At 36.5% G+C, this 12,154-nt stretch overlaps 1 long non-coding RNA gene across 1 annotated transcript; it reads left to right on the top strand.

Moving 5' to 3' along the window:
* The first annotated feature begins 9,107 nt into the window (after positions 1-9,107).
* On the top strand, positions 9,108-11,768 carry LOC134139888 (uncharacterized). The gene is made up of 2 exons (XR_009958278.1): positions 9,108-9,247; positions 11,460-11,768. It is a non-coding gene; the product is annotated as an uncharacterized LOC134139888 (long non-coding RNA).
* The last annotated feature ends 386 nt before the right edge of the window (positions 11,769-12,154 follow it).

The following is a 12,154-nucleotide window of genomic DNA, read 5'->3' as shown; positions in this document are numbered from 1 at the left end:
CTTCTTCTGAAAACAACTGAAGACCAAAGTCATGAATAATAAAAGACTATTTCAGATAAAGGCAATTCTTGGCTTTATTACTTTCATGGTCGTCTTCCCAGGAGAGAATTCTGTATTAGAAACCTAAGTTCCCAGGCAATTCATGGGTAAAGTAAGATTGACATTTAGAATAACATGCTGTGTGACTGTGTGTATAGTTGCCAAGTATTAAACAACTGGGTGGGTGACTGAGTTATTACTGCTGTCCCTAGAAGTCAAGCCATCTAACTTCTCTCCTGAAGATGAGTGTCTGAGTCTTAAAGAAATACAACTGTATGAAGACCATTAGTTTTAAGGGGAGAGTTTTAAGGACATTTGGCCTAGAAATACAGAAACCTTGGTTTAATATTTCCTTATTGCCTCAAAGAATTCAAACTCACACCTGTTTTTTTTAAGAAATTCAGTACTGTATGGGTCTGAGACAGAACACGATGCTGCAACCTAGTAATTTAGACACTGGTCTAAGAAAGCAAATGATCTGGAGGCAGCAAAGACTGTCTGTGTAAAGGACTGGAAAATTTCTACGACCTGCTCAGAGAAGAAGATTTCTTGAGAGACTGTCCTAGGCACTAAGTTATTTCCTCCATCATTTCCTATTCTTTCTCCAGTCATACTCATATAAAGAAAAAGGAAGGCCCTTTGAAGCTGACTGGCTTCAATTCTAGCTGTGCTAGAATTTCACAGTTCTTCGGGATGAAGAGATATTGTGCTTTAAATGATTGTAGTTACTCGCAGCTGCACTGAAGAGGAACTTGAAAGCTGAATGTGCATTAGGTGTCCTTCAGGTGTCTCTCGGGTCAAGATCTTTGGAGAACGTATGTAGGAAGCTGCACAATTTTGGATCCTAATCTAGCAGTATAAGCAAGGTGTGAGCAAAGCATTGTGAGTTGCTCAGCCGTGTCTATTCCAGGCATCTCTGGCATTTAGTTTTAAAACTGAGTCAGCTTAGAAGTTTAGGTGGCAGCTCAGTATGAATTTTTGAATGTGATTTGGACTTGATTTCAAAACTCTAGGTGTCTTTTTCCTTTGTCGCATTTGATCACTTGTTGGTTTGTGCTAAGGGAGATTACTTAACAGGAGGGCAGTGCTGGTTTGTATTGTATAAAGAGAGTAAACGTAAAACTGGATTTAGCTGTATATACAGACACTTTACAAGGTAAGTTTTCTCTTTAGCTTTTAAGGTATCTAGGTATCAGGAAGTTTTTTCTCCTAGTTCAGATTAGAAGTTTATTGTGCTTTTTTGTACATAGCAGGTAGATATTGTAGACAGTAGGGGAATGGCATTGTTCCTAGATTGTTTTTCATTGTTTTGTTAGAGCATGCTCAAGATAATTTTCCTCCTTCCGATTAGGAATCCAGCATGTTTCAGAGATATGGAATGTACTATAATTATGATGATCAAGTTGTTCAGTGTTTGAATGTGTGCCTAAAAGGTATGGGTAATCGGTATAAAATGTGCAAATATTAGACTAAATGAAGTATATGAGCATGTTAAATACTCTTCTTCTCATCTTAAAGACAACATTAGGGTGCAGAGACTTCAGGCAAATAACACCTTGTTTTAATACACTTCTTTCTTTTTTATTATGTACAGCTATATTTAAATAATTCACAGATTGAGTTTGCCCAAAGTAATTGCTTCCCCTGCTTTAGGAATATAAACTAATATATGAACATGAATTTGTACTGCACATGTCAACGTACTACTCAGTTTGTTTATGCAGGTCATCTGTGTTGTGCTCTACGGGTCTGGAAGCAGCATATCCATGTTTGTGAGATGCTTATCAAGAGATCCAGGTGGAACTTAGCTGACCTGTCTTTTCTCCATTAGTCATTATGTTGGTATCTTTCTATTTAATTTTTACCTGCCTTGCACTATCCAGCTTTATTATTCAGATTATTCAGATTATCACATCTAAAAATTATCCCACTTGAGAGTTAACTGGATGAAACTTTCCAAGGTCAAGCAAAGGCCTTGACTATTCTGAATAATCTTATTGTCCTGGTCCTGCCAATGTAGACTGCTCTTTGTCAGATGCCATCTTACTTTAGAAAGATTTATTTTTCCCTTTCTATTTACAAACAGTACCAGAATGAACACAGGGAAATGAGAAAAAATGTATAACACTTTGAAAAGGAGAGACTGAGAAAGGGAAGGCAGATTAAAAGAATTCCTTAAAACAGAAGGAAGAATGCTGCACAGATTAAAAACTTCAAATTTCAAGCTTATTAGTTTCTGATTCTGAATCTTTGCAAAGAGACATTTCCAGAATTATTTACTTCTGTATTTTCCAAACCTTTTAAATTGTATCAGGATAGTTGGATAATTCTTGCCAAGTAACTCTGAAAAGTTCTATTTGCTTTATGTAAGTGTTGTTTTAACTGTGTTCCCTTCAATAATGAAGACTCCTGAGAGAGAATTTCACTGAGGTACACTATAGTAAACACATACAAAATGCCTTATTGTTTTCAGAAGGTGTGCTGAAGTTTACTATGAAACAATGAGACATTTTTAAAAATTACTCTTATTTCTAATCTGAGAACTGTAAAAATGAAATCCTCCCCAAACATTCCCCTCCACATTCTTCCCAAATGATATAAAACCAAGAAAATATTAATTCTCTTTTCATTCCATTTTTTTATTCTATTACACTCTGTGGATTGTTGTACAGAAGAGAGAATCAAATCTTTTCTTTCTTTATCTTTTTTTCTTTTTTCTTTTCTTTTTTTTTTTTTTTTTTTAGGGAAAAAAATTTCTTCCTACAGTTCAACTCTTCCGCACTGTCTCCTAACCTTACATAGTTCACTAGCTATGCTTGTTTTCTTTTTTTTTCCTCCATGGCATTCTCCGATGTTTGTAAGAGAGAAAGAGAAAGGTTTCTGTGATAATGTGCACATAGCATGACCATTCAGGAGGCTATAGCACAATCTTACTTTGAACTTGCTATCCGGCAGCATAATTCTATCAGGTTAAATAAAGTTATTGGTGACCTATCAAAGTGTACAAGACATCAGATTCAGCATGCTCTGATAGCTCCTTCCCTTAAGGTCTGGATATTGAATCGTCTGTGGCAGTATAGTGACAGCACAAGCTACTATTCTGTCATGAAGCTGGCTATCTCTATGAAATGAAAGAAAAATTTGTAACATTAAAAAGCGAAAAATAAAAGTCAATATATTGGTTATGAGATAACTATCACCTCTAAAACAAACCCTGGAAATTTAACACATGTTTACTGATTATTGTTTGCCTTGAGGGTCCACAAAAAATAAGTATGTAGGAAAAGGAAAGAGGAAAACACCCAAGATTCAGTGGCTTTGTAAAAGGAGAGAATAAAGTAAAGGAACATATATATGAAAGTAAGTCAAATGCTCAGATTACTTTCAGCGGGGGATAAAAAGTGTTTAGGATAGGATCAGCTAAGTGCCAGAAATAAAAAGGTTACAGTGGTTATAGCTGGACTGTGGGAGGTACAGGGCTGGAGTGATAACAGACAGCAGCAAAGACAAGAAGGTGATAAAACTGAATATATGAAACAGGATTAACAGAGACACAAATAATTGGCTGAAATCTTATTTTGCTTCTGCCATTTAATTATATACAGTTATTTTCATGATCATAAAGCTCAGAAAATTGCAGCCATTTTCTACAAACCATGTCAGTTAAAAAAAACAACAAAGAAACAAACAACATACATATGCACAGAGAGAATATATTTTTATAGTTTTCTTGACCTGTTTTGAAGTATTTTCTTCTCTATTCTAAACTTCCTTATGTCAGCTAGAGGAGCAGCCATTCTGGGAAAGACATCATATTGTGTGGTTCAAATAAATTTTATAACATGAAAATTCCCCAGAGAAAGCTGACTTAATCAAGCTGGTCTTTTTGCTGACTTACACTGGCAAAATACTAAGGCCATTTTGTTGCAAAGCAAGCTTGGGGAATATATCCACCAGCTGGGTAGAGTTTTAATATATATTTTGTATTTATGATAATAAGATAATAGCAGTGAGATTCATCTCAGATAATTTTAGTTGGTTGAATAAGCATCTAGTCTCACTTAGTCTCTTTTTTTAGTCAATGGGGAGATTGGTGTCTCTGGAGTGCTCTTTATCTACTCATTTCCACAAAGAAGGCACCTTGACAGCTAATTTTTAAATAGCTGAAGCTAGGTACAACGAATCAACACAGTCTCTTGGCTGTTTCACTTCAGGATAACTGCAGCTTTTGCCTTAAGTTTGTATTTGTGGCCTCTGTTCTTCAAGAGCTCCAAATATTCTGTGGAATATCCTAGAAAATCTAAATATTATCCCAATTGCATGAAAATATGTTAGGTTGTGTGAAACAAGAAGAAAATTGCTACTAATTCTGCCAGTGGTGTTGTCTTTTATTAATAATAGAGGTGGATATCTGCAGCTCTGAGGGGAAAGGATTACCTAAGGGTCAGCCCTAGAAGTCTGCTGCAGTCTGGGTGCTAAGGCCTCAGAAAGTACCTACTGTACACTAGAGACACCTAGTCTCATTTGTGCTATCATACAGTTTAACTGAGGGCTGTAACTCTGTGATCAGAAAATTCGCTTATTTATGGTATTTTCATGAGTCAGACACCACAGTGCGTCTGGAGGAGCAGGCATGGACACTCCATGTACGTCAAAGAGATGCACTGTAGTAAGGCTTTCAGTAAGGTATCACGCATTTGCCAGTCATTCCCAAGTTGCCTTTGCTGCTTACTCTTCTCATGCTTCCTAAAAGCTCATTTTTCCATACTCATTTGCAGTTCACACCTACACATGAAATACCATGAATAAAAATGATAGACAAGAAGCTAAGGTGTTATAATCTTCAAGGAAACGATTTAATATATCAGATGATTTGGCTTCTCTTTGTAGTGTAACATTGTTCTGCTCCAAAGCTCAATTAAGTTATCAGGATGCCAGCAACCTTTAAAGACCATAGTAACTTTCTAGAGACCTTCTTGACAGGTTTAGTTTTCTCCTGAAAATTAAAAATGAAATTCTTCTGGAGTGCTAAACAGAAAATAGGTATTAATGTTTATCTAATAATTCAAAAACTGCTCTTACTTCTTGTTTTTTAGTTATCATTTTATCTTAATAGTACACCTGACTGAGGAATAGGCTGTCCATAAGCTAAATTGCTTCAGAAAACAGATACAAAGATGTCTGCAAATTTCCTATTGGATCAGCTAGGGTCATTACTATAATTTTATATCCAAGTTGCCATTGAATATATGGGTTTGATTTGATTATTACAGAAGAAAGAGTTAAACCACCCAAAGAAAAGCCTGGATTGATGTGCCAATCCGTGTTACATCCTCCTAATATAACAACTGTAGACTTTTAGTTATTTCACTGGAAAGAGAAAAAGCCTGCAAAACTAAAGATTTTAAGTCTGAATTAAGGAAACAGATATTACATAGGATCATCGATTTGCTATGAGGAGACAGAAAAGATTAGATTCTAGCCACATATTTTGTGAATTAAGAGGGCAAAATACAACAGATATTGATCTCTGCACACAGGTGAACAGCAGTTGCAAATACAAATTACTACTTCACAACACCATTCATATAGCATTTCCCAAGGAGCTTTACTTGCTATCAATAAAAAGGAACAACAAAACTGCTACTCAACTAGATAAGCCTTAGAAAACAGATATCTCTTAAGTAGTATTAAAATTAGAAAGCCAGACACTTGGGCCCAGCCAAAGGCCAATGCAAGATTTAGGAAAGGGAAAAGCATCTATCTTTAAGTCACAGTCTTATCTGGGCTTGGCCTAGGCCAGATTGTGGTTCACTGCCAGTAACCGTACAATACTGATGGGAGGAGTGAGACAGAACAAATTCTTCCCAATTTCTCCCAATGTCTTTTCATATTTCCTAAGCAGCTAGAGGTACTTGGACTGGGGGAGTGGAACAAGGGTGGAGCTGAGTACTGTTCCTTGAGAGGCAACGTTGGGTCTCAGAACCAAGCTTCAACTGCTTGGCATTGCTTGGTGAGATGTTGTTTTTACCAGGGAGGAGCCTGCTCCCAGGCTGCTCCTCTTTGATGCAAGTATTTCATCATCAGCTTGTATGAGTTTTATGTAATCTACTGAGCCACGAAAAAAAGTGAATAAATATGTAAACATTTTGTTAGATTGAACAGAGAACTTCCCACACCAAATATCATAGCACAGAGAATCCGTACTGGCTGGTCTTTTTGTATCTTGACTGGTCATCTGCCCTGGAGTGACTGGCAATTTGTTCTATTCCGCTCTCTTCCACACAGGCTCTTTAAATCACAGCTTTCACTTTTATCTTCTTTTCCCTACTCTGCACACTTCATTTTCCTCCTTTAATATTTCTTTCTATCTAAGATATTTTCTCTTAAGTAAATCTCATTTCTTACAAAATAGTGCATATATACATAGAATCCGAGATGGAATTAATAGCATGTTGGCTGCTTTATTACTTATATGTCATACTTATTTCCTCTTCTTATGTTTATCTTATCAGTTAGATGAAAGCTATTGAGGACGGGACCATCTTTGATGATATTTTTACACTTCTGTGGGTACCATTCCTCAGCTGATCCCCAGCATTATGTTTATTAAACAGTGTCTAGTGGTGTGTTCCATAATACAATTAATAATTCTGAATGTGGAGAACTACCAACTTTTCATCAAAAGTGCAAAGTGTGAAAAAGATAAGATATAAATAATATTATTTTATATATAATATTAGGTTATAATATTTAAAAATAATAAGCTATTAAAGTACTATCAGAAATATTGTAAAATGAATGAGTCAGGAAAGAATACACTTTCAGTTAGTTTTAGAAAATTATATATTTGGCAAAACACAAATTTTATTAAAATATATGCTTACAAAACATTGCATGGAAACAAATCTTTTAAATTGTATTTTATGAAGAAAAGCAGCTAAACTGCAGTCAAATGCCACTCACGTCAAGAACATTTACCTATTGTTGAGGCCGCTTCAGGAAAAGAAATAAACAGTTGAATGCTATTTTTACCAAAAATATATTATTCACACCAGCTTTCCTAAGTGCAGTGGAAAGTTATGCTTATGAACCACCATAGTATGTAAGAGCATCACACAGTGATGCTTAATGTCTTCATCCTTTGAATTCTCATGTGAAGTAGAAACATCACTTTTTACATATGCATTGCAGATAGAAAATGGAAGATTTGGTGACCTATCCAAGGTGACTGAGTTTGGGCAGTGACATGAATCTCAGTTTCCTAACTTTCTGATCAGCGCCTTGTCCCTCTATGTGCTCTACAAATAACCTGTCATTTACATTGTGGGTTTAAATAGCATCTGCAGACTTATCAATTCTTCCCTTCTATTGACAAGTGATGCCCATTTATCTTTCATAACATGCAGAAGGTTTTTGTGAGCAGCTCACTCTAGTTCATGAGGGACACGAGGCCCCTGTGCAGGTGCCCGAAATCATTGACTTTTCCTAAACATATACAGAAGATGAGTTTGACATATGGGGGTGATATGCCTGGCATATGATATACCCAGGGAATCAGACTGTGTCAAATTGTAAACTTCCACTTGTTTTGTGAATAAAGTTTTGATCATTATCTCCCTGATAATTTCTTTAGATGGGAAAACTCAATTTGTAAGAAGATCACTGAGCAATGGTGAAAAAGTCCCCCTCGGTATGCACAATACGACCTGACAGGGGACAGGATAACCCTAAGTGATGGAGACCTTCGGTACAGAATTGCTATTTTCCTGTAGAACAATATATTTGCTGCTCACAGGTCACTGCTTTGAGCTCTTGAGAGTAACTAGTTTGGTGAGGAGAAGGGTGGAAAATTCTAGTTTAAAGTTTGGGAAAAAAAGGTTTTGGTTTCTTCTATTTGATAAGATGACCACAGACGACAAAGAAATCTTCACCAAATTTTGAGATTGGCAATGGTTAAGTGGTTATCTACTACTTAATGTGATTTTCTAATATTTGGTCAATATTATTTGGTCAAAACCCTAACAAATCTTGTGAGGAGCAACTCATAAGAGAGCTTTTTAGCATTTACAAGGTACATCTCAAAAGGATCATTCTTTGAAAGAGTCTCAATCCTTTTGTAGCACAAGTGATTCTGAGAAAGAAGGGAGAGCTGGAATTCAGCTAGCCAGCTGAAGTTATCTGGTAAGAGGAATATGATGAAAATGAAAGGGATAAGAGGGAAAGGTGAAAATTGTAGTAGAAATGCAAGGAACAATTTGAAAACAAAAAGAATGTATTTTGCAGATAAAAGAAAGAAGAACAGAAAGAAAGGGAATAAGAGCAGAGACGGAACAGATTAAAAAGGAGGAAAGAGAGCCTTTGACAGAGGTGATACTTGGAAAACACAAATACACTAGTCCTGCGAAATATTCTATTTTAAACTGTCACTATTTTTGATAGACTATTATGGTTTCTGTGAGTCAGGGTTCCAAAACTGATTGGTAACATCTGCTTTTTATGAGTCTGTAGCACTCAACAACAGCATATTACATGCTGTGGAGACTCATGCTTACATTTCCAAGATCTTGATAACTTCTCACATGCCAGCAATTCTTCACCAGCTATTCTGAGTACAAAACTAAAGGCACAAAACTAGAGGAAAAAAAAAGAGAGATAAAACTTACTGAGAAAAAGTGCCAAAAAAGTCTAATAATGGATTAACTAAAGTAATCTCTCAGATGATAACACAGAGAGATACAATTTCTGCCATGTTCTCTATTCTTAAGTTTACCCAGTGCTAAGCCCTACGAATCTTGGCCTGTTAAATTACTGATAGTATTAAAAAATAATACAAATAAAAGGTGTAACTGCTTTATCTTTTCTTAAGGGGAAATTTTGCACCCATGTCATTTCCCTTAAGAGTGAATCAACTTAAAAAAAAAAAAATTCTACTTGTTTGCATGAGCTGTGATTCTGGATGCAGAATATCAAAGCCTCCAAGACTTTAGGGTACGAGAACTGCTGAGGAGATAAGCGATAACAGTATTAGGATGTGTAGCTTGTCCAGCTTTTCCAGGTGGCGCAGCAGACGCAGGAGGCAAGACGAGCGTGAGCAGGCTGGAATCAGGAGCGGCGCGCGGAGAGGAAGGCCGAGCCGCAGGCTGGAAGGAGGGCTCCGGCGAGAAGGCGAGCCCGTCGGCGATCCGCGGTAGGCTGCACTGCGCAGGTAACGACGGCGTAGCCCGAAGGGTGTTATGTGCTCTGCAGCTTCCGCTGCAGGCGCTTCGATAGCTATTTCCAGCAGCTATGCTTGTGAATCGCGTCTGCTGAATTGCGATGAATCATCCCACAGCGATGTGTGCCAAATGTCAGCACCCGTTGATCTCATTGTAAATACGTAACAGGTTACTCGGATTAGGAAGTCAAAGACATCCAGATACAAAATTAGTCTCCTCATTTTATTTCGTCTGATGTTTTAGGCTCTGATATTGTCCAATTATAAATGATGATTTAGTTTATGTTAAATTTTATAAAGAGGAATCTGAAGAGAAGAGCCAGTATCTTGAATTCTAAGATTATTTTATCAACTCCTTAAAAAAATGGAAGTAATGTATTTGTGGGAAATCTGCAGCATGATTTTATTTTTGGATCAAAAAAATCAGGATCTCTTCATAAAATTGTCCTAGGTGGCTTTAAGAGAAATTCAGTGAAGAAAGTATTTGAAGTCACCTGCTACCCAATGTATCACCTATTCAATCCTTTCATTATTGCTACAAATATAAATTTCTTTGCCAGAAGGCAGAAGTGCTTTTGAGAAGACATGTTCGGGCATTGAGTCTTTGCTTTTAAAGAATCTACTGAGTTCCTAAGAGGCAGTTTTACATTAGCTGTGGTATTATCTTTGTTCTTTGTGGTGAAATGCAATGATAATGCCATTTTAATTGGCCTTTGAAAATACTAGTTTTCAAATGGTAATCTACTAGGAGGCTTAAAATCCTGAAAAACTGAAGGGTGATGATTTAATTATAATGGCAACCTGCTTGAAGAATCAATACAAGCTAAGTGTTTGTCTAATTCACGTGATTAAGCAATTACAAAATGGCCCCACTTAAAGTTTGCATTTTGTGTGGGAATCACGCATATTTTAAGAGCTACTTTGAGTGGCTTCATAGAAATGAAAAACAAGAAAAGTCTCTCTTTTCATTGCTCAGATCTATAGCTGCTTTCAATGATATGAAGAACTTCAACAATGAAAGTCAAAATATGGAAAAATTTCCTCATATTGTTTCTACTTCAAAGATGAACTTGTGTGGAATTGACTGCTATATATTCTAAAAGAGGCAATGCTTTTTAGAAGACTGGACAATATGCACTAAAATATTTTTTTCTCAGTGAAACTACAGGAGTCTTAGAAATGTTTCATAAATGCTTTTTAAAAAAAGAATATTTAGAAAAATATACCACTTCTCAGGTGTACAGTTTGCACAATGCACATATTGCATTGCAATAGTTAATTATTGGAAACAAAAACTTATTTTGCTGTGATGAATTAGTGCTGAATGAAGACAAAAGGATTCTTTTGGGGTGTAAATAGTCTGTGTAAACACAGACTATTATATCTGTACATATTAGGTAGATTTTAGAAATTAAATGCCATCTTATTTAATTCAAATACTTATTTGGAGGATAACACACATGTATATATGTATATATACACACATATACATACATACACATACACACAAACACACGTGTATGCGCGCGCACACACACACATATGCAACACAATCTCCCCACATTTAAAACCTGTTCTTGTAAATATCATTATATTCAGTCCAAAAGGACTTCTTTTAAATATAAAAGAGGTTGATAATGTATACGAAAATCTCTCTGTAAACACAAATGTAGTGTACTATCACTCTAGAGAGGAGTTTTCTTTATAGCATTACCACCTAGCAATATTTAGCAAGGGTGACATTATAGAAAAAAGCTCTTCATAGAAATTCTGTTCTTTTTTTGTGTTTTATTTTTTGAACATTGTTAGCATTCTATTTAGCATTTCAGGTGTCAAATCTTCAGGCAAGCTGATACCTCTTTTTAAGTTATAAAAATACACTAGCTTGTTTTAGTTGCTTGCTATTCATTTTCTGTGGAAGTTGGCAATTTTAAAGTTATTGATTTAAATAGCAGCATTTAAAGGCAGTGCAATTTGCAAACATTTCCAGTAGCTAAGTTAGGACTTGGAAAGAATGTTGCAAGCTATAATGAAAATTCCTCTTTCTCTCACTCCTTATCATGCTGTCACATTCTGCATTCTTGAGATGGACTCTGAAAATCGTTATGCAGCCTTTACGATCTAGCTGCTACTTTCCCAGGAAGTATAGTGCCATCATTTCAACAGCGGAGCTTTTATCCTGGGCCATATTCGTTCTTTTCAGCAAGGCTTTGCAAACGTCGCTGCCTGCACAGGAGGCCAAGGCACAACCCGAACACACCTGCACGCCGGACCTTCACCGCCCCACCAGCGGGGATGAAAGGACACGGGGCTGGAGGCAGGTTTGCCTGCGGCGGTGGCGGTGGCGGGCGGCCCTTTTCCCCGGCTGCGGGATATCCAGCTCGGCTTCAAAATGCGTGCGGATGTTAACAGCTTGGGAACGCTCGCTGCCTGGGAGTGAACGCAAAGGGAAATTATGATCTGGTAAACTGGATTTGGTGCAGTTATAAATAAACTAATTTGCTTAAATCACCTTCAGAGATAAGATACTTAACATAGTTTAAGTATTTAAATGATCTTAAGTGCTGCTTGGAATATATAGGTCGTAAGCCAGTGGAGAGAGGTGAATACTGGAAAACTTCTGCAAACTCTTCCCGTATTAATGCTTTGTTTTGACTTCATTTATATTCCTTTGGTAACAGCTTTTGCAAATCCTTTGCTGGAGTCAATTACTGTTAAAATATTGCTTTGGACTAATATTTTTTCAACCAAATATTGCTGAACACTTGCGGAAAATTAACCATGAATTTTATGAGCAAGCATTCATACTTCGGGATTTACATTAAACAGTATGCTCATCTATCACAGAATAGAAACAAACCTCTGCCCTCCTGATATCCATGGAAAAACACTTCAATT

This window comes from Rhea pennata, chromosome 4 (assembly GCF_028389875.1).
Source record: "Rhea pennata isolate bPtePen1 chromosome 4, bPtePen1.pri, whole genome shotgun sequence".
Classification (NCBI taxonomy): Eukaryota; Metazoa; Chordata; class Aves; order Rheiformes; family Rheidae; genus Rhea; species Rhea pennata.
Note: the sequence above shows the minus strand (reverse complement) of the source record. Positions and strands in the feature narration are given on the sequence as shown.